The sequence below is a fragment of the Bos javanicus genome, chromosome 12 (genome assembly GCF_032452875.1).
Source record: "Bos javanicus breed banteng chromosome 12, ARS-OSU_banteng_1.0, whole genome shotgun sequence".
In the NCBI taxonomy this organism is placed as follows: Eukaryota; Metazoa; Chordata; class Mammalia; order Artiodactyla; family Bovidae; genus Bos; species Bos javanicus.
Genome location: NC_083879.1, coordinates 66,665,077 through 66,689,543, shown reverse-complemented (window position 1 = coordinate 66,689,543; position 24,467 = coordinate 66,665,077). Strand labels below are relative to the sequence as shown.

The 24,467-nt window shown below is 35.4% G+C and overlaps 1 protein-coding gene across 7 annotated transcripts in view; it reads right to left on the bottom strand.

Annotated features, from left to right (window-relative positions):
• The window catches only part of GPC5 (glypican 5), a 1,566,851-nt gene that overhangs the window by 620,795 nt on the left and 921,589 nt on the right, over nucleotides 1-24,467 (bottom strand). Inside the window, exon 9 of one of the 7 annotated variants that reach the window (XM_061435207.1) lies at nucleotides 449-2,189. The exons of the other annotated variants lie outside the window; for them this stretch is intronic. The gene's annotated coding sequence lies outside the window, so the exon portion shown is untranslated. Of the gene's footprint in view, nucleotides 1-448; nucleotides 2,190-24,467 lie in introns of those variants that run through there. 7 annotated transcript variants of the gene reach the window in all.

Here is a 24,467-nt window from a genome sequence, read left to right as displayed (position 1 = left end):
AAAGAGACACTGATGTATAGAACAGTCTTATGGACTCTGTGGGAGAGGGAGGGGGTGGGAAGATTTGGGAGAATGGCATTCAAACATGTAAAATATCACGTATGAAATGAGTTGCCAGTCCAGGTTCGATGTACGATACTGGATGCTTGGGGCTGGTGCACTGGGACGACCCAGAGGGATGGTACGGGGAGGGAGGAGGGAGGAGGGTTCAGGATGGGGAACACATGTATGCCTGTGGTGGATTCATTTTGATATTTGGCAAAACTAATACAATTATGTAAAGTTTAAAAAAAAAATAAATGGAAAACTCATCATGGAAAAAAATAAAATAAAATTACAGGACATAATCTTGTGAAAAAAATATATAATTTTCAAAGAGTTTAAAATGTGAATATATGGTCAAAGATTAATTAGGAAAATACATGCCAAACCTATTTAATATGAGAGTTAAGTAAAAAAAAAAATTGTGTCAAATTTTGAGAGAATATTTAATGAGAATTCGAGTTAGATGTATAGTCTCAACTGGACAAAATTATTTGCATTAGTGTAGATAGGAATCTCAGGCTTTGTATCAGTTTTCTACAAGTTGATCTCAACTCCTGCAGAGTTGTGAAAGAACCTGATCACTTAAATACACACCCTTATATAATCTCTTACATCACTGAGGAACTCCAGGAGGGTTCCCTAGATTAGGTTCAACAATTCACTGAAGGGCCTGACACAGGCATCATTTTGCCTATTTTTAAGTACTGAATTGTGTTTCTTTGTGTACTGCGTATCACCCTCTTATTTCATCTCTGATTGTTCCCTACGAATTAAATACTTGGGTCACCACCATTTTCCCTGAAACTTAAATTTATTGATTCTTTTTCTCCTAGCACTTAAATTCACAGAGAAATCTGAACTTCTTTGTCAAATGGCTTTATCTTTGTGAGAAACTTTTACCATTTTGTAACATGTCTTTGATTTTCTAAAAGGATATATAATTAACTATCTTAACAGAGCTTGTCTAAGGAGGTGAAACTCCTTTTGTTATTCTGACTGGAACAACAAATCATCTTCATTTTACACATGGTTCTCTTTTGCTGTTGCTGTTTTAATAGAATGACAATTGCTAACATTTATTCTGCACTTATCTGTAAAAGCATTAGGGTAAATACCTTACATTCCTTATCTCTATAAAAACCTCACAAAATTCAGAAGATATTGTTCTAATCACTGTTTTACAAATGAGAAAATTTGATGCACAAAGAGGTCATTTTGCTCAAGGCCACATAGCTAACAAGCATTGGGATTAGCAGTAGACTCAAATTGACCAGTCCCATCAGTCCCACTTTGACAAGTATAAAATCATCATTCAGTGATTGATTGAACACACAGTTACAGGATTCTGACAACATCCGGGCATGGTGCTGGACACTGGGAATACTGTGCTAAACAAGATAAATGTTACAGTCCAGAAGACTAAATGTTATTTTAAGTTTAAATTAAAGCAAACATTGTGATTAGAAAGAAACCAGAGCAATATGACAAAGCCCTGTTTTCAAGTGAATAACCACCATCCAATTCCTGGAGACACCCCGGGGAGTACCTCTGGCCCCAGGATTCCTGCCAGGTAAGCACTTTAATTCTGCTCTCACCACGTCAGCACTGCTTTACTCATTCATCTTCTGTTTCCTAACTATATTTTTACTGCAATCTGGCTTTCTGTTCCTCTCAACCCAGGACCATGCTGTCCCCAGCAACCTACCAAGGATGTCAAATTGCTTTCTAAGGTGTTCTATGTGCTCTGTAGGAAACCATGTATAGAAGTGTGTTTTCTTTTGAGTCACACAGATTCCACTTCCTCCAGTCTGCTCTGCAATATATTCTCTTAAGCCCCACGGTGTTGGATTTCATTACTTTTCTCATCTTCCACAAGGAGGGAGTTAGACAACATTGGCATCTTCCCTTGGCTTTGATCAGTGACCACACAGGTCTCAGGCTTAGGACGATGGCCCTGTCACAGCATGTGGCATGGCAGACAGCTTGCTCTTCCCAATGCCATTCCCCTGGCGATCCTGGGCTATGCAGGGGGGCTGGCTTCTTGTGTCCCAGTCTGGTCCTCTGACAAGTGAGTAGGATACACTCTGGCTGGGAGGTCTAAGAGTCACCATCTTTGCACTGTATTTCAGACAGACAGGCCAATTCTATAAGTAAACAAGGACATTTTTACAGATGGTTAGGTCACAGGCAGTGTTTGCAAGGTAGCTTCAATGGAGAGTAGGCTGGCTTTCAGTCTGTACTCTGTACTAATGTGATGCCACCTTTTCCCTTTCCATCTTATCTTCCTTCTTTCCTTCCTTCCTTGGCTTCTCATACTTTGGTAAAAATCTTTGGGAGAAGTGTATTGGGATCAACTATTCTCAGTGCATATTACATAGAAAATAATTTATTCTAATGTGAAGCCTGACCAGTTTCAAAACTTCATCAATGTATCAGGTGTATTTAGGGAACCAGGATTCAAGTGCCCCGTCTCCAGGCTTCTACTGGCTGAACAGTGAACAGATTTGGCACCCAGAATGGAGGGGAAGCAGGTTGATCAAATAAGACCTGAGAACCCCTGTAAAATCAGCTGACTGATCATCTCCCATCTTACTATTATAACATGTAGTGTTGCTGATTTGACAATTTATGTATAATCTTGTCTTTCATGTTAATTTTTAGTTTATTTTACAGTCATCATATTACTACCAAAGAAACATTACCCAGACTGTATGTGTCTATACTTGAAGATAAGAAGAAACCATGTTTTCATGGTCTTCATTCATCAACTGACCTAGTCACATATACTAAGACCTGCTGAACTGACTCAATCTTGCCATTTCTCTCTAGGGCTCTACCTTCTGCCTCTCTGCTCTCCACTCCTGAACCTTCACATCCCCAACCCCAGATTCCCATCATTCAGGGGAACATCATTATGCCTTGTGCTCAGTCACTTAATCATGTCCAACTCTTTGCAATCCCATGGACTGTAGTCTGTCAGGCTCCACTGTCCATGGAATTTTCAAAGGAAGAATACTGAAGCTGGCTGCCATTTCCTACTCCAGGGGTGCCTACCTTCTTATTAAACTTATAAATGCTTTGAGAGCAGGATGACTTAGAAAGCTCTCTTTTCATTTTATTTATGACCTATTGCATTGTATTCCTATGGCATTCTATCTTTGTCATCAATTTCTTTCTCTCTCATAAATATGGTTTTAACAGCTAACTTTATAAACAACAATGTATATCACTATTTAAGATAGCTGTCTGTGATTTATGGAAAACACATGTTTCAAGGGAGGTAACAAGTAAGGTACAATCATAAAAGAGTAAGGTTAGAAACAGATTGTCCATCTATCATGATCCCTGGGAAAATATTTTTGCTCAAAGTGACAAGTTGCTCCCATTCTAAACTTGGTTTAAATGTGAAGCCAAACATGCCCGCACAACATGTTTTATTTCTCTCCAAAATGTCACTTTTGGTGAACCACGGTAGATGCAGTCACCCTGGCATTTCACTGTACAGAAAGGTGCTTCAATATTGTTCACAGACAAAGCAGGGGTCAAGCATTTGTCTCAAAGTCCTGGGGCTCCAGGGAATTGGGTTCTAAATAGTTTCTATGGGTGCCCTGGAAACTACAGTGTACATCAAAATGAGAGGTCAGCTCCCAAGTTCCCTGGGGAGACCACAGCAAACATAAACACTTTTGAAGGCGGTACATTTAAACATGCAGCAGTAATATGTACAAATGACCCATAAGCCAATGGAGCTAAAATAGCTCTTTCTTAAATCAAATAAAGAACACAAGACTATGAATTACAAGTATGCATAATACAGGTCCAGGAATGTTAGCTACACAAATGTTAACATTTTAGAAAATATACATTATGTACATTTTTAAAGGAATTTAGTTTTGTGATTTGCTCAGAATATTTAAAGAACTGAGTTCAGAATTTTCATGCGAGATTTGCTCAATAAGAAAATCAATGTATAATACCAAAGATATTTCACATCTTCATGTGATGTACAGTTTACATCACTGGTTAGTGTCTAATGAGTATTTGACAAATGTCCACATTTTTTAGAAATATGGGAATATCCATTAACCTCATCAAGTATTTAAAATATATTTTATGGTATTATCAACAGACTTCTGTAACTGTAGTCAAATGGTTTTATCACTTTCTCTTCAGGGTCTCTTTTCCTGTCACTGGAATGTATGACTGTGGACACAGAAGAGCTTCCTCCTTCCCCACCTCACCCTTACCTGAAACACAATTACCAAGTGGGTCTGACATGCAGTCAGAAAAGCACAAAGGTCTGCAGGTGGCAAACAAACATTCAGGGGATGTAACTATAAGTTACTTGAGTGAAGCTACGTTTGGGTAAGAACACTTAGGAGAAATGCAGATAACAAAAAAGTACTAAAAATCAATGATCCAAACCAGGGCTCTTTGAGAAAGCGAGAAAAAAAAAAGAAAAAACAAACTACAAAATTCTACTCTAACTTGGTCAACTCCTGTGTCCCACAAGACACAAAGACTCAAGTACTGTATGGAGTCAGGCTTTCTGGCAAGGGAATTCTTCACAGAATTTATCTATATAACTTTATATTCACTTATGTAACTAGTCAGTCAAGATGGCAACACGAAATATCTATGCCTTATATAAACTTTTTTTCAAAGACCAAGAGAAACAACTATATTGTTATTTCTCCCTCTGACATATGCTGTTTCTTTTTTTAATTTTTTTTTTAGGTGTATTGATTTTATTTTTTATTTTTTTTAATTTTATTTTATTTTTAAACTTTACAATATTGTATTAGTTTTACCCAACATCGAAATGAATCCGCCACAGGTATACCCGTGCTTCTTATAAGTCACTTTCCATAGTGTCTTACATCACTTATTTACTCTTATTTGCATGAACTTATTCTTATCACACTAGCTTGGGAGTTCTTTAAAACAAAATAATTTTTTGCATTCTCTATAGTTCTTAATACAATTTTTATATATAGCAGATACTCCATAAATATTTATGATGTTGAATATATTTTGAAGTATTTAGCCAAATGGAACAGCATAAGTTTTAGAGCAATAAAGTTTCAAGTCAATAAAATTAGACAATAATTCAGTGGTAATAGCTATGTGTCAGAAATATGATAAGCTAGGACTAAAAAGATGAATTCTTCCTTGTAAGAATTTAAATCTAAATCTAAGAGGAATTGGAATCTAGAAACAGAGGTGTAAACAAATAAACCTACTCTAATTAAGACAGTTTGACATGGAAACACAGTTGACAAATAGAAAATTACAACAGAATAGAGTACAGAAAGGAAGTCAGATATATAGCAATAGAAGTATTTCAATGCAGAGAAGAAATAATAGATTATTTAATGAATGGCACTTGGCAATTTACTGTATGACTTGAGAAAATAAAATAGCTGTATCACCTACTATAAGTAAATGTTAGTCGCTCAGTTGTGTCCGACACTTTGTGACCCCATGACTGTAGCCCACCAGGCTCCCCTGTCCATAGGATTGTCCAGGCAAGAATACTGGAGTGGGTAGCCATTCCCTTCTCCAGGGGATCTTCCTGACCCAGGGATCAAACCTGGGTCTCCTACATTGCAGGTAGATTCTTTACTGTCTGAGCCACCTAGTATACACATATATTTCAAATGTAGAAGGACTCCAGTATTAATGAATATATATTAGATTGGCCAAAAAGTTTGTCTGGGTTTTTCTAAGATGTTATAGAAAAACCTGAACTAACTTTTTGTCCAATCCAACATTTTATTTTGAATAATTTTTATATTCTTTAGTACAGACCTTGGAAAAAACCCACAGCTGGGATTCTGCTGCTGCTGCTGCTGCTGCTGCTGCTAAGTCACTTCAGTCGTGTCTGACTCTCTGCAACCCCAGAGACGGCAGCCCACCAGGCTCCCCCGTCCCTGGCATTCTCCAGGCAAGAACACTGGAGTGGGTTGCCATTGCCTTCTCTAATGCATGAAAGTGAAAAGTGAAAGTGAAGTCGCTCAGTTGTGTCTGACTCCTAGCGACCCCATGGACTGCAGCCTACCAGGCTCCTCCATCCATGGGATTTTCCAGGCAAGAGTACTGGAGTGAGTTGTCATTGCCTTCTCCAATGGGACTCTAGGTAAGCTCAAATCCTAGAACTCTATACAGTTAGAAAAAGCTCCTGGAGAAAACTACTCTTTCTAGTTAGAGAATCAGGAGGCAACCCCTGCAGGACAGACCTTGGAATTTCCCTGCTCTGCCCCAGGTGAGAGACAGCAATGAAGCAGCAACTCCCCCCATCCCCTTCCCTGGTTGGTACTAAAAGGGAACAACAGCAACAGTCCTTCAGAGAAGAGTCTTTTGATTCTGCCCATCTTATAGCTGTACAGCACCAGCAATCCAGTGGCCCACATCCCTCTTCCCTGCCATGGTTGAGACCCATGTGTGCAGGTCGGGGTTGAGTTTCCCTGCCCTACAAGTGAGCTTCAGTAGTGACACCACACCCCTGATGCAGAGGCAGCATGGCTGGCTGTGGCTGGATCAGCCCTGTAGGATTTTTTTCTCTCATCTTTTTGCCCACGTTGGGTCTCTTTGCGGGAAATTGTGCAATGCAGTGCAGAGGCCAAAGTCCCAACTTTTAAAGATGAACACACGGGGAAACCAGGGAAGAGGGGCAAGGACCATGGAGAGGAGAAAGCAGAAGAAAGGGATCTTTTACATTTGTACACTGAGTCCCAGTCCACTCTCAAATTGCAAGTACATGAATCCAACTGAATTCAGACAGTAAAGATGTTCAGAACAAGTAGAGAGTGAGGCTAAATTACAGACTAGACCACAGTGGAATATATGTGGGGGCAGACAAGAATATAATGTGACTGGCCCAGAATATAATCTAAGCTTTTAAAAACAAGAAACAGAAAAATCTAAAAAATTATCAGGAAAAGACAAACAGATACCAATGTGGAGATGGCACAAATGCTACAAATAAGATATATACTTTTAAATAATTACTACAACCATGATTTATGAATAAAGGACAAACTGTTGCAATAAATGGAAACAGAGGTGTCAGCAATGAACTAAAGTTAAAAAGTAAATTACGAATGAAGAGTTGGCCAAAAAGTTCATACAGGTTTTTTATAGATGTTATGAAAAACCTAAATGAACTTTTTAGCCAATCCAATACGTGACATAAAAATTTTCCTTGAGTGCCTTAAAATTAGAATTGAGATGATAAAGGAAAAAGTGTACATGAAGATAGAGTAGCAGAAATCACCAAAAATGAATAAAAAATAGTGTAGAGGCTCAGAGGAAAAATATCAAAAGGTCTAAGATTTGTGGCATAAAAGAGGGCAAAAAGAAAAATTAGAACACAAAAAGTATTTGAAGAAATCATGGCAGAAACCTTCCCAATGTTGATGAAATACATAAATAAAAAGACCCAAACAACTAAGTAAACCTGAATTAGGTAAACTGAAAGATAAACATGACCAGATACATTAAATCAAACCACTGAAAACCAAAAATAAAGACATTTTTAAGGAAGCCAGAAATAAATGATATGTTACATTTGAAAGAGATGATGTATTACATTTTAAAAAGGGGAATTAAATGACTGTACATTTCTCATGAAAAACCAAAAATGTCAAAAGGCAGTGGAACAGTATTTTTAAAGTGCTAAAATGACAGACCCAGAATCATATCTAGCAGAAACACTCTTCAGAGATGAAGCCAAAGTAAAGATGATTTCAGTAGGAATAAAACTAAGGGAATTTGTCAATAGTAGCTCTGCTTTAAAAGAAATGCTGATGTAAGTTTTTCAGTGGAAGGGAAATAATAGAGGGACATATGGAATGTCAGGAATGAAGAAAGAGGAAAAGAAAGGAGAAAATGTTGATAAATAAAAAGACTTTTTGCCCTTTAATTTAAATATGCAACAGTGATGAAAGCAAAATTATAACACTGATGTAGTTTTCACCAAAGCTGGATATAATACATATGAATGCTAATTCATAGAGGAAATTTAGGTAAAGTATATGATGATAAGATCTCTTGCTTGCACTTGAAGAGTTAAAATTCTAAGAATATAAAGATTATAATCCCTATAAAACACTAAATAAAACTATAAAAAGGTATCATTCTAACCAGTTGATACAATAAAATTTAAGAAAAATTCCAACAGTACAAAATACAGAGGGAAAAAGAAAATAGAAAACAAAAGAATGAAACTACTACTAATAAAATGCTAGACCTTATTCTAAATATAATACTTATGAAAAAGGTAAAAATCATAACAAAAGATACCAAACAAAACAAAAGATCTAAATATATGACTCCAACATTCACTTGAAATATGTCTATAAAATACCCACTTGAAGTATAGTGGTATAGAAAGGTTAAAATTTAAATGATGGGACAAGAAACACCATGCTAACAAAAATCCAAGTAAAGTAGAATTGCTATATTAATATCATATAAAGAAGGCAAATGACCAGAGATAGATGGACAATTACAATTGTTAAAGGGTTAGGTCACCAAGGAGACAAAGAAACTGTCTGTACCTAGCACTACAGCTACAAAAATGTGGCAGGAAAAAACTAACAGAAATAAAAGAGAAACAAACTCACAGTTAAACTTGAGTGGTCAGTGCTAATTCATAGAACAGGTAGACAAAAAATTCAACAGGGATGTAGAAAAGTTGAACAATACAATCAATTAATTGGACCTAAGTGATACTTAGGGAACACTCCATCCTCAGTTAGCTGAGTACACATTCTTTTCCAGGGCACATGAAACATTTAAGATAGATCAGCTCCTTGGCACAACAAGTCTTATTTTTAATAGCAAACTGAAGACATACAAAGTTTGGTTTCTGACTATAAAAGTAGTAACTGAAAAAAATGAAATATGAAAAATCACAAATTATTCAAAAATTATAACATATCTAACTCATAAATCAAAGACAAAGTTTCAAGAGAAATTCAAAAACATTGTCTACTGAATTAAAATGGATACTGTTGGGAATACATCAAACTAAAAAAGCTTCTCTATGGCAAAAGAAATGATTAACAAAATGAAAAGGTAACCTGTGATATGGGAGAAAATATTTACAAATCATGTATCTGATAAAGGGTTGATATCCACAATATACAAGGAACTCACAGAACTCAAGAGCAGTTTAACAGTAAACAAACCAATTTAAAAAATGGGCAGAGAAGTTGAGTAGATATTTTTCCAAAGATATTCAAATGGCTAACAAGTACTTCAAAAGGTAATCAATATCACTAACCAGAGAAATGCAAATCAAATGCACAATGAGGTATCTCTCAATATCTGTTAAAATGGTTGTATTAAAAAGAGATAATAAATGTTGGCAAGTAAATGGAGAAAAAGCAACAGTACACTATTGGCAGAAATGTAAATTGGTACAAACACTGCAGAAAAGAGTATGGAGGTTTCCCAAAACATTAAAAATAGGACTACTGAATGACTCAGTAATTCTACTTTGGGGTCTAAATCCAAAATAAATAAATAAAATAACTAACAAAAGAGCCTCTTGATGAAAGTGAAAGAGGAGAGTGCAAAAGTTGGCTTTAAGCTCTACATTCAGAAAACAAAGATCATGGCATCCGGTCCCCTCACTTTATGGCAAATAGATTGGGAAACAATGGAAACAGTGACACACTTTATTTTTTTTTGGCTCCAAAATCACTGCAGATGGTGACTGCAGCCATGAAATTAAAAGATGCTTACTCCTTGGAAGAAAAGCTATGACCAACCTAGAAAGCATATTAAAAAGCAGAGACATTACTTTGCCAACAAAGGTCCGTCTAGTCAAAGCTATGGTTTTTCCAGGGGTCATGTATGGATGTGAGAGTTGGACTATAAAGAAAGCTGAGTGCTGAAGAATTGATGCTTTTGAACTGTGGTGTTGGAGAAGACTCTTGAGAGTCCCTTGGACTCCAAGGAGATCCAACCAGTTCATCCTAAAGGAAATCAATCCTGAATATTCATCGGAAGGACTGATGCTGAAGCTGAAACTCCAATACTCTGGCCACCTGATGTGAAGAACGGACTCATTGGAAAAGACCCTGATGCTGGGAAAGATTAAGGGCAGGAGGAGAAGGGGACAACATGGATGGTTGGAGCAGAAGGATGAGATGGTTGGATGGCATCACCAACTCAATGGACATGAGTTTGAGTAAATTCCAGGAGTTGGTGATGGACAAGCCCTGGTGGGCTGCAGTCCGTGTGGTCGCAAAGAGTCAGACACAACTGAGCAACTGAATTGCACCCGCATGTTCACAATAGGCAAGGTGTATAATCAACCCAAATGACCACTGACAGATGAATAAAGAAAGTGTATTATATATATATACACACAATGGATTATTATTTAGCCATACAAAAGAAGGAAATTCTGTCATTTGTGCAACATGGATGGACTTTGAGGGCATTATGCTAAATTAAACAAAGACAAATACAGCATGGTATCATATATCTGCAACCAAAAAAAAAAAAAAAGGTGGGGGAGAATTCAAAGACAGAGTTGCAAAGTGGTAACTAGGGACTCAGGGATGAAAGAACTAGGGAGTGGTTTGGCAAAATAAAAAGAAAAAAGGTTAACAAATGATTTAATTTATATGTACATCTAAGTTAAAAAAAAAAAAAAAACTCAGAAATGACATTGGTGATTTCTAGGAGCAGGGGGTTAAGAGTGGAGGAAAGGGGTGATGTTGGCCAAAGATGTATACTTCCAATAAGATAAATAACTTCTGGGAATCTCATGTACAACATGGTGTCTAGTTAGTAATGTATATTTGAATATTACTTAGAGAGCAGGACCTTAAAATATCCTACTTCCAAAAAGAAAAAAAATGTTTGTGTGAGGTTATCAGTTCAGTTCAGTTGCTCAGTCGTGTCCAACTCTTTCCGACACCATGAATTGCTGCACGCCAGGCCTCCCTATCCATCACCAACTGCTGGAGTCTACCCAAACCCATGTCCATTGAGTCGGTGATGCCATCTCATCCTCTGTCATCCCCTTCTCCTCCTGCCCTCAATCTTTCCCAGCATCAGGGTCTTTTCAAATGAGTCAAATCTTTGCATCAGGCAGCCAAAGTATTGGAGCTTCAGCTTCAACATCAGTCCTTCCAATGAACACCCAGGACTGATCTCCTTTAGAATGGACTGGTTGGATCTCCATGCAGTCCAAGGGACTCTCAAGAGTCTTCTCCAACACCACAGTACAAAGCGTCAATTCTTCAGCGCTCAGCTTTCTTTATAGTCTAACTCTCACATCCATACCTGACTACTGGAAAAACCATACCTTTGACTAGACGGACCTTTGTTGGCAAAGTAATGTCTCTGCTTTTCAATATGCAGTCTAGGTTGGTCATAACTTTCCTGCCAAGGAGTAAGCATCTTTTAATTTCATGGCTGCAGTCACCATCTGCAGTGATTTTGGAGCCAAAAAAAAATAGTCTGTCACTGTTTCCATTGTTTCCCCATCTATTTGCCATGAAGTGATGGGAACAGATGCCATGATGAGGTAATAGTTAGCTAATATTTCTGTGGTCAGCATTTTATAATATATACATATATAATATCATACTACACCTTAATCTTATACAATATTACAGATCAACCATATCTCAATAGAAGTGGGAGAAAAAAAGAATAGTGAAAAGCTGTTAAAACTGTAACATAAAAATAGGCTATTTACAGCTAAACAGCTCAGTGGGACTTTAACCTTAAAATTTTATGTTATAAAAGAAAAATCAATAATTTAAATTCAAATTGAGAAACTCGAAAAGGAAGGGCAAACTGTGCCTATACCAAGCAGAATGAAGGTAATAATAAAGAGGAAATCTTAATAAAATTGAAAACAAAAATGGAAAAAAATCATTGAAATAAGATTCTTCAAAATCAGTCACCTGGTAATTGACATTGATCAACTTCCAGCCATTTGACTACACAGTAAAAGGAAGAGCATGTATGCTTAGTCACTCAGTCTTGTCCAACTCTGCAACCCCCGTGGACTGGCTTCTCTGTCTATGGGACTCTCTAGGCAAGAATACTGGAGTGGGTAGCCACTTTCTTCTCCAGGGGAACTTCCTGACCCAGGAATCAAACCCAGGCCTCCTGCATTGCAGGCAGATTCTTTATTGTCTGAGCCACCAGGGAAGCCCCAAAGGAGGAGCAGAAGCTAGTTGTGGATATTGACAAATGAGAGGGTATCACTATTCACCATGCAGAAATTAAAGAAAAACAGAATATGAAGAATCATTTTATGGCCATAAATTTGACTGAGAGGAAACTGACCAATTCCTTAAAGGAAATAAATTAACAAGACTCAGAATTGAAACAGATAAGCAATGCTACTGAAAACTTGAAGTCATATTAAAAAAAAAAAAAGGAAAGTTATACAAAGCACTCTAACTTCATGCCCACATCATTTTGCTCATTTGTTTAAGGAAGAAATAATTCTAGACAGTCTCCTCTAGAAATTAGAAGAGGGAATTCTCCCATTTTATGAGACTACCTTAAAATCATACAAAGATAAAGTTTCACACCAATATACTTCACAGAAAAAGGAGTAAAAATCTTCACCAAAATGTTAGCAAGTCAAATCTAGCAACATATAAGAATAATAATGTATCACAATCAAATGGGAAATATGTTGAGAATCAAATCTTGTTCAACACTTGAAAATCAAGGTAATATACCATATTAACAGACTAACAGGAGAAAAGCATATTGTTTTTTATCAATAGATGAGAAAAATAACATACTATAATATTCAAGACTCATTCATGATAACCTATCACCAAAAAAAAAAAAAATAGAAGGACTTTCTTAAACTATTAAGGGACATTTACAAAATATAGCTAAATCACGCCTAATGGGTAAAGACTGAAGGCATTCCTATGATTAATAGCCAAAAATATCAATTCTCACCACTCCTATCCAATACCATGTTGAAAATTCTACCAAATTCAACAAGAAAAATAAAAATCACTTAGATTGGAATAAAGAACTAAGAATATTTGCAGAATATGTACTTGCTTATAAGAAAGAATCTACCAAAATTTATTTTAACTGTAATTAACAGAAGGTTAGTTCTAGCCAAAGTGATCTTTAGATTTATGTAACCTCAGGTGGATTCTTAGTATAGACATGCTTATACTGTAATGTGTATGACTAAATAAAGGACTCAACCAAAACAATTTTTTAAAAGAATCAAATTGAATCAAACAATACCTGGTTTTAAGACATATTCTAAAGCTAGAATAATTAACAAAATAGTTAAAGGAGAGATTAGCAAACTATTACTCATGAGTCAAAGCTAGTTCAACACTTGTTTTTGTAAATAAAGTTTTATTAGAACAAAGGCATACCCTGTCATTTGTATATTGTCGATGCTGCTTTTCAGGTACAAGGAGAGACCTACAAGGAGTTGTGAGAGTGATCTGTACTGCCAACAGAAGTATCTATACCTCTTTCAAATCTTGGGCTTTATCTGCAAGGAGATCCAACCAGTCCATTCTAAAGGAGATCAGCCCTGGGTGTTCTTTGGAAGGAATGATGCTAAAGCTGAAACTCCAGTACTTTGGCCACCTCATGTGAAGAGTTGACTCATTGGAAAAGACTTTGATGCTGGGAGGGATTGGGGGCAGGAGGAGAAAGGGACGACAGAGGATGAGATGGCTGGATGGCATCACTGACTCGATGGACATGAGTCTGAGTGAATTCTGGGAGTTGGTGATGGACAGGGAGGCCTGGTGTGCTGCGATTCATGGGGTCGCAAAGAGTCAGACACGACTGAGAGACTGAACTGAAATGATATGTGCTGAAATATATTCCCCATTTGAAGAACTGTTTAGCTTTTATGCACATCTTTTAATACTTCTATGTATATTATAAAATACATAAAAACATTAATCTGTGTTTAGAGAAGGTGATTGTGCCTTTATAAATTAAGACTTAATTCTCCATTTTTAAAAAGCTTACAAGATTAAAAAGCAAAGTACACCCAAACATCATTGTGAAATTCCAGTGGACACAGATACTTACTATACTTCAACTGGTGCAGAGCATTCCATGTACTTTTCCATGCTCTAAGTAATATACTTGTGCATTTACAACACACAAGTTTTTCTCTATACAAAAAATGTTCTGTGTTCAGACTATTTTGCATTTTTTACTGACGATAAACACATTCTATTTATTGAAATCTATTACATTAAAAATAGCTATATACTTATAATATTGTTAATGTACCATAATTGAACCCTAATATATTAACATTAGGAATGTTTGCAGTTCAATTTAATCAATTTTAATAAAATATTATTAATATTATGAAGACTATTTGTGCACATCTGCACTAGAATTTTAGAAGTGGGTTCATTACTACCCAATTTCCTTTTAAAAGGTGTAACATTTTATATTATTTTTACATAGTAGACCTCTATACTCCAACCACCTGAAAAGATTTTGTTAAAGTCAATCTTCAACTCTTGCTCACTTCAGAGATGAAAAACTGGCTTCTAAATTTGATTATTTTACATTAAAATACCTAGGAATCTCAAGTACATAAGTAAATAGGCTATATGTACATATTAGTTTGTGAGCATCCCTTTTCCTTTTTCTCAACTTAGATGCTATTTAAATATGTCGCTATTAATCATTTGTTTATGTGTGTGTGTGATATTCTTGCCATGGGATTTTAACTATTTTGTTATGTGTTTTTATCTTCATACAATCCAATATTTAGCTTTCTCTACTGCTGTATTATAAAGTTTTATAATATCATCAACACCTTTATAATATACTGTTTGAATGTTGTTTTCTAAATAAAGTATAGATTGCATCTATAATATTTACCAAGTGTTAGTGCTTTCACGTTAATTCTATTTTTTTTTTTTTCCTATTTTCTAGCCTCTCTGTAAATTACATACTGAAGCATGATGGTTATTTTACTGCAGTCATTTATATCATTTGTACATTTTCATTGACTCTTAATATCTGACAAATGTACATTTTTCACTATGATTCTGGTTTACAATCTCCTTTTATTTCTAAATTTGTTATTCATATTCAGTTTTCACATGTCTTGGTTCATTAAATTTCCTGGATACTACATCTTCTTCAAAGATTGCATCCATGGTTAATACAAAATGCCATTTTCCCTCCACTTAAGGTTGCCTTACAGGCAGTACTGCAGATGCTCACAATCCCATTTCTGTAGCATTTCACTTATAAATATCCCTGTCTTCAACCTTTTTGTGCCTTTTATACTAGCATGATCTATTAAGAATATCATAGAACTAACCTGTTCATTAATTCAGGTTAGGATTCCTTATATTTTAATATATTAACTAAATCCAATTACATTAGTTTATATATCATTAATATTTGATCTTATTTGTAAAGCTCATGCTTCTATGGACAATAATATATATATATATATATATATATATATATATATATATATATTTTGCTGCCTTTCCAATTACCTGACTTTTCCCACTTGTATTAATCAAGTTTATACTGAAACTGCCTTCTTTGCCTCTTATTTGAAATTTCTGTATATATTTCTATTCTAGTGATTTTCTAACTAAAATATTTATAAAGAATATATACAATTCCCACATAATAGTAATTGCACATTCAATTCTCCTCACATCTCCCATCCTACTTTCAGAGATTACCTGTAACTAGATACATTCTCACTCAGGACTCTTAATAGCATAGGATAATATGCACACAACTTTATTCCATCACGAATACACAAAGTAAGAGAATCTTACACTTTAGTATTGGGTAGGCCAAAAAGTTTGTTCAGGACCCTGAATAAACTTTTTGGCCTACCCAATACATTATCTTCAAAATAAATCACAAGGTAATTGTATATGTTAAAGGAAAAAGCTGAACTAGAACTAGACGTAGGCTAACTGAACTGAGTAAAACTTGGTATTTAACATATGTCCACTTTTTTTCTTTCCCTCTGACTTTAATTCTGGTTCTCAACTATGCAACGTGACACCCAATATCCACATTTCAGAGTATTTTTCACTATTCTTAACAAAAAATGAAAGATATTGAATATAATGTATCAGGCACTGTGCCAAGTTAAAAAACAAAACAAAACAAAAAACCTAAAAATGGTGTTTGATCTCACGAAACTACCAGTTTAATGGGGCAGAAAAATAAATTGGTTGTCAAGTGTAATGGAATGAAATAAGTGCTGTGATGGGCAAAATATTGAGTGCTACAAAAGCACATAGAAAAGGAAATTTATTCTCTCGAAGGAAAAGATATTAAGTAGTACTATCTTGCCTGATATTAGGGTATACTAGACATGGATATAAAATAGAAGAAACACTGAAGATAAAGATTCATTTATGAAATAAAGTAATAGAGCAACACTCATTGTGACAAGGTTGCAGAAAATGGGAAACTGGAAGGTAAGAGTCCAAAATACTGAGAATCATTTTACCTATAAAAAGTTTCAAAAGCCTTGTTAAAAAATTGTGGACCTTATTCTCAGGGCAATGTTATTAATTCTAGGTCTGATGTAAATCATAGCTTTAACATATTATCTTTAATAGAAAAATACCCTGATTTTTAAAAAGCATGCAAAGTATATACACACTGATAAAAAGAGACAGGTTGAAGTCACAAAACAGTGACCCTAGTTAAAGCTAATATGCAGCTCAATGAAACAAACATAACCTAGCTTTCAGAAAAAACAACTAAACCAAGTCATCTGAATGCAGGAGGGCAGTTTATGATTTTATTTTCAACAGTGCTCAGAGTAGACAGAAATTCACTGTAACTATGCCTCATAATGAGGGTAATCATTTACTATACATACATATAACATGTAAAAAATGTTTGAATTGTTTTTAAGAAAATAAATTATTTCACAAGGGTGATTTCTTATTTCTTAAAGTTGACAAGAGAATCTTATGCACATTGTTCCAGCTCAGCCAAAGAAAATACAGTTATTATTCAGAGTTCTTCTCAGTGAACAAGATAAAATTATTTTTAATTCTGAAATGGAACTAAAGTTGAACAAATGTTTAATGACTATATGGTCATATTTAGAGTAAATTATGATTGGATACAGAATTTATGAGTTTGTTTTACTAGGGCATTATGTTCTCATGAGGCTACTTGACAAAAAGTAACTTATCTCAGCCATAAAAAATAGTTTACAAAATTGTAGATAAGTTCATGTTTTCTTAAAATAGACAAATTGGAGTATACACAAGAATTTCTGTTGTAATGAGTAACCCAATTTTATAATGACTACCCTGATACCATTACACTATCATTGCCTAGGTCTTTATGCACTGAGGCATGAAGGGTTGGTTATTTTTATTAACTAAAAAATAGGTCCATTTTCAGACAAGTGAAATTATTTTTCACGTTATTTTTCTGTGAAGATGTAAGTATATCATCATGTAGTAAAAATAAGGCCTTTTAGAGTAATGTTTGTCAGACAACATTTGAAAAAAAAAATGATGTGGCCAGTACTATTCTTCTCTGCTGGACTCCTGATGGTCACAGTTGATAGCACATTGTAAGTTCTTCATAAATATGTTCAATACTAATGAATTAACATTAAATTCTTCATATGTATTAGCTTATAGCTGAATTCTGTAATTCAAGGTAGTTGTGTTCTATTAAATCACAGAAAACACTCAACTAGCAGATATTGGACCATTGCACATAGAAGAAATTCACAGTCAGGTTTCTGTGAACCTCTGTTCACATTTTCATCATATGATTAATACATAACTTTGTTGTATATGTGTTTGTTTATAAATATTGTATTTAATGTATTGATTCATTAACATTGAACTCATAGCCAACAGCACCATAACTTAAGCTCTACATCAGAGCCTTCTCATACAATTAGGCAGTACTTCAGCACTACAGTTGAGCCATTTTAAACAGCAAACTTACCAAAACAAAAAAGGCATAAAAATGCTATAAATTGAGAGCTGGAAAAAAAAAACTGCAAAAAAAATGTTAGAAGGTTGAAACAAAAGAACGATATACCATGTTCATGGAATGTAAGGTTCAATGTTGTTAAGATTTCTCCCCAAAGTGATTTAGTAAGTATACCTTTCAAATAAGCAGTAATAAAATAGTTTCCAGTTATATCCAGCAGAATGATAAGTGGACAAGAACATTGTTTCTCATCATGCAGTCCATAGCATCTAGTTTATTTCTGAGATCCTTGCTTCAGGCCTAGACTACTTAACAGAGAGCACAGCTTGTATATTTCTCAAGCCCAAAGATAAACAAGACACTGCAATCCACTAGTGAAGAAAAACTTTCTTGAAATTGCCAACAGAAGTTGAGAGGCATCAGAAATTGTGTGCTGTGAGAGAACACAGGTAAATATATAACCTGACAGGTGGTACATGTGCAGGATTTACCTCTGCTTATGATCGCTGTTATTTCTGCAAAACTTTCAAAAGGCACTTGTAAGATTAAAATGGGAAGTTTGACAAGTTTTCTTGTATCCAAATTATAGATTCTCAGAAATACGATTAAGTTTAATGAGATACTGGTTCCTTAATTCTAGATGACCAATTTGTTGTAACTATTTATAGCAATATGAAAACCTATAGTTTCCACATAAGGAATTTCCTACATTCTTCTGTAGTGCTATCTTTTGATAAGCTGCAACTTTTTATAGTAATATTAGTAGGGCTAATTACTAGATTGAAAAGAGATGTAAAAATCTAAAGTCTCTTATTTATATGGATATTCATTATCATGTCTATTACTGAAAGCATTTGAATGAGAATGATGATTGAATAAACATGTGTATCAAGTAAAATTTCCTAACATTTATTATTTTTGTTCCCCTAACCAAGAAGAACTTAAAACAGTCCTTAGCTTTGACTTATTTTTGCTATTTATCTAAAAGCAGTGTACAAGGTATGGGTTGTTGCCACATACATTGGGGTAAGTGTAATGTTAACATCTACTAGCAAAATACTCAGCAACCTATTAAAATACATCCCTAAGTGGAACAACTTGCGTTAAGGCATATTTGTTTCAAAATAATCATAATTATGTCTCCAACACTGAGTGTCTTTTTCACCCTGTTTTGTAAGTAAGTGTGTTATAAGAACATATGGAAATGTTTTGAAACTAAAGAAACAAAATTAAGAAATGAACAGGAAATAGATAACTACTCAGTAACCACTGAGGGACAAACAGATCTGGATTATGTGAAAATGTTGGCTCTCTATTAAAGGAGTTATAAAAAGTATAAAGGCATTTAAATTTATACACTTTTTGAGGAATTACAAGTAAGAAACATAGATAACAGACTGGTTCACTGCCAAAGAGAAATCATTTTCTGAAAATAGAAATTCTATTACCATTCAAATACCCACCAAAAAGAGTAAACCTAAAAACTTCTTCCCATAGATTAATCAGTGACAGGATTCTCTTTAAATATTAACTCAGGCAACATCAATTCAAGTAGAACATTCCTTTGTTTTCCATGTCACACCTAACAGAGACTATTTTCTTTAAGAATAGATTATCAATAGAATCCAGACAAATTGTACTAGCTTGATAATGTGAGACCTCTTCAATGGCCTTAAATGAAATGAATGACAAACTAGTTATGGCTGCAGCATTTATTATAGGTAGCAGATAACACTAATGTCATGCACTGGTTTGATAGAACTTTTCTAAAAGCAATATGTTTTATTTTCACATGTTTCAAGTATTCATACAGTGATGTTAAAAGTATTCAATACATACTTTCTACTAGCAAGACTGAAGACACATTTCACAAATGTACTTCATACATGGTAGTCCCCAACTCCTTTGAAGAAAGTTATCCTTCACTAGCCTGTATAGTACCAGTTACTAATAAGCATTAAAGGGATTCAAACGTGATATCCAAAGTAAGAGAGGAAGGTCCCAAGCATTTGGTCTTTTCACCTAACCCATATAAATTGCCTACTAATTTAGTTTTAAGGACAGAAATATTGATAGACAAAGAATATAAGGCTGAAAGTGACTTGAATCTTATTTTTCACTTTTAAAATTGAAGAATTATATTCAAACAGAGAAGTGAGCAAATTTTGAAATGGTCCATGACTATGTATGTGTGTGCACTCAGTCACATCTGACTCTTTGCAACTCCCTGGACTGAGCCTGCTAGTCTCCTCTGCCCATGGAATTTTCCAGACAAAAATATTGGAGTAGGTTACCATTTCCTCCTCCAGGGGATCTTTCCAACCCAAGAGTCAAACCTGCATCTCCTGTATTGGCAGGTGGATTCTTTATCATTGAGCCACCTGGAAAGCCCCCATGACTTTGTAGCCAACACTAGATCAAGGAAGACATGGTAGGCTCTCTTCGTTTGTTCCTGATTTCAGTAGGAAATTTTTGAAATTTAACCATTCGTTTAACCAAAATTTAACCATTTATGTTAGATGTTAATTTCTAGTATTAACTTTACACTGGTCTTATTAAGTTAAAATTTTTCCTCTTTTTGTTCTATCTCCTTGAAGAATATGCCTTTGCTGTTATTTCTTCCAAATGTATTTGGAAGACTTCATTATGGAGACAATTATTAAAGCTGTTGTATCTGTAGTCTATGTAGGAAGTTTTTTTTTTTTTTAAAGTTAGAGTTTCCATTTCAGTAACAGAATACAGACTATTCAAATACACTACTGGGTAACTCAGCTGGTAAAGAACTTGCCTGCAATGCAGGAGAACCCAATTCTATTCCTGGGTCAGGAAGTTCCACTGGAGAAGGGAGAGGCTCCCCACTCCAGTATTCCTGGGCTTCCTGGGCAGCTCAGATGATAAAGAATGCACCTGCAATGCGGCAGACCTGGGTTCAATCCTGGGCTGGGAACCCTGGAGGAGAGCATGGCAACCTACTCCAGTATTCTTGCCTGGGAGAGTCCCCACGGACAGTGGAGCCGGGCAGGCTACAGTCCATGGTGTTGCAAAGAGTGGGGCAGAACTGAGTGACTAAGCACAGCACGTTCTAAGTTCACTATGTTGAATTTTTCTAGACATTGGTACATTTCAAAGTATTCAAATTTATTAACAAAAAGGGGACTTAAAGGTTCTCTTGTGGGCAAATACTATAAAATTTACAATACTGCCCCCTCTTTTGTTGATAATATTAGTAAATTGTACCTTCTGACTTTCTCATTAGTTCTCAGCAAGGCCTCAGTTTTCTTTCCAGACAGATTTTTTTCTTTCAGTTGAAAACACTTCCATTTTATAAATTTCTGCTTGTGTTTTATTGTTTGTATTATTTTATGTACTTTTGAGGTATTTTAAAGTTTCTTCTAGATACATAGGTTGATTCTTAATCTTTCTTCATTAGTATAAGCGTTTAAAGCTATTTTCCTCTGAGCACAGCTACAACTGTGTCCCACAAGTTTTTATACCATGTTTTGTCATTTTTACATATTTTACTGTCTAATTTTCTTTGATTTCTCATTAAATCTACAGGATAATTAGAAGTGTATATAGGTTAACTTCCAAAGAAATATTTTTCCTACTTAGATTTTGTTACCAGTTTCTACCTTACTTATTCTGTATTCATATGTTCTATCCTTTAAAATTTATTGACATTAATTTGTGGTCTTGTACAGTCATGTGTATGTGGTCTTCTGTACATTTGGGTGCAGTGTATCTGTGTGTGTGCACACACATGCTCAATAGCAAACCCAAAGAACCACCAAAAAAAAAACTTTACAGTAAAATTAGTTAATTTAGGTGTTAAGGTATTCTCCTCCAAAAAAAACAGAATTATTCTCCTCCAAAAAAACAGAAGTGAGACTGGGGAAACCAACAGCAATCAAAGAACCAGGGGTTATCTTTTGGTGTAAAGGGGGGAAACTGAGGTGAGCAACAGAGTCTGAGCGTGGGTGAACCTAAACACCGCACTCAACTCTTAAAGGCCACTGACATTGCAAGCCACTGTGGTCAGTCTGTTCATGAAGCCAGGGAAGAGACTCTCTGGAGTGGGTCTGCTGTCAAGATGGATTCTTGGGTAACATAGCATAATCATAGGGGTGACATCCTGTCTCATTCACCATTTTCTGTTGGTTTGAAGCAAGTTACAAGTGCTATCTGCCTTCAAAAGCAGAGGACTACACAAAGACATAAGCACCAAGGAGTCACCTGAGAGTGTGTCTGCCACCATCAGTTTTGGGCAACTGACCTTCCTCAAATCTGTCCTTAAGTTAAAGCGAAGAGTAAGTCTTTACAAAAGCAAATCTCTCTGGATAATCTAAATTATAACTACCAAGGTATAACAGTACACCAATCAATCGGTACCTAATTTGTGTTCTTTCAAATCATAAAGAAGATTAAAACTTTGCTTCTCAGTCTCTAGGATCCTGTTTAATATTTTTATTCTATTATTTTTGGTTTATATGAAGGTTGCCCAGAGTTATTCATTGGCAAAGACCTTGAAGTAAAATATTCTATCAAATGCTGGGCTCAACTCTGTTTTACCTCTTTCAGAAACCTATCTTGTTGGCTTGGTTTTATCTTATGAAAATTAGTTTATAATAGTATATAATAATATTTAAGTTTATTTTATATCCATATATCCATTCCTTTTTTCCTAATGTCATTTCATTTTATTATTTTTCTTGTTACTAGTATATTTGTTCTCTGAAATAGGCTGATAACTTGAAGGTTATCAGTTCACTTGCTCAATCGTGTCTGACTCGGTGACCCCATGGACTGCCACCCTGCCAGGCTACCCTGTCCATCACCAACTCCCAGAGCTTACTCAAACTCATGACCATTGCATCACTGATGCCATCCAACTATCTCATCCTCTGTCATCCCCTTCTCCTCCCACCTTCAATCTATCCCAGCATCAGGGTCTTTTCAAAAGAGTCAGTTCTTCACATCAGGTGGCCAAGGTATTGGAGTTTCAGCTTCAGCATTAGTCCTTCCAATGAATATTCACGACTGATTTCCTTTAGGATGAAGTGGTTGGATCTCCTTGCTGTTGAAGGGACTCTCGAGAGTCTTCTCCAACACCACAGTCCAAAAGCATCAATTATTCAGTGTTCAGCTTTCTTTACAGTCCAAAACTCACATCCATACATGACTACTGGAAAAACCATAGCTTTGACTAGACGGACCTTTACTGGCAAACCAATGTCTCTGCTTTTTAACATACTGTCTAGGTTGGTCATAGCTTTTCTTCCAAGGAGCAACTGTCTTAATTTCATGGCTACAGTCACCACAAGCAGTGATTTCGGAGCCCAAGAAAATAAAGTCTGTCACTGTTTCCATTATTTTCCCATCTATTTGCCATGAAGTGATGGGACTGGATGCCAAGATCTTAGTTTTCTGAATGTTGAGCTTTAAACCAACTTTTTCACTCTCCTCTTTCACTTTCATCAAGATGCTCTTTGGTTCTTCTTCGCTTTCTGCCATAAGTGTGATGTCTGCATATCTGAGGTTATTAATATTTCTCCCAGTAATCTTGATTCCAGCTTGTGCTTCATCCAGTCCAGGATTTCTCATGATGTACTCTGCATATAAGTTAAATAAGCAGAGTGACAATATACAGCCCTGACATACTGCTTTCCCAGTTTGGAACCAGTCTGTTGTTCCATGTCCAGTTCTAACTCTTGGTTCTTGACCTGCATATAGATTTCTCAAGAGGCAGGTCAGGTGGTCTGGTATTCCCATCTCTTTCAGAATTTCCCACAGTTTGTTGTTATTCACAAAGTCAAAGGCTTTGGTATAGTCAATAACACAAAGGTAGACATTTTTCTGGATGATATCAATGATCTAATGGATGTTGGCAATTTGATCTCTGGTTCCTCTGCTTTTTCTAATTCCAGCTTGGACATCTGGAATTCACAGATCATGTACTGTTGAAGGCTGGCTTGGAGAATTTTGACCATTACACTTTGCTAACATGTGAAATGACGGTTATTCTAGACTACAACTAATATAGTAGGAAAAATGTGTCCATTTCTATAAAAATTTGGAAAACAGACATTAGAGAATTACATTGCTATTAAATATGCTAGAAAATATATATATATATAGTTGATAGTGCATTTAAATATTCCAACAAATCATGTATTGATCTTAATCATATGATTGTTATTTTCAACTTCCAAATATAAATTCAGCTGCTAGCCATATAGCTTAATGGTCAGTTGTCCTCTTTGGCATTTTTGGAAGTGATATGGCAGAAAAAATATGGAGAAAACAATTTTTTGATGATCCTAAGCTGGAAAGGATTTCTTGAGATACAGGATATTTATTACTATGTGTCAAGACCTTTGTGAAGTGAAGTGTATGTCGCTCAGTTGTGTTTGACTCTTTGCAACCCCATGGACTATATCCCACCAAGCTCTTCTCTC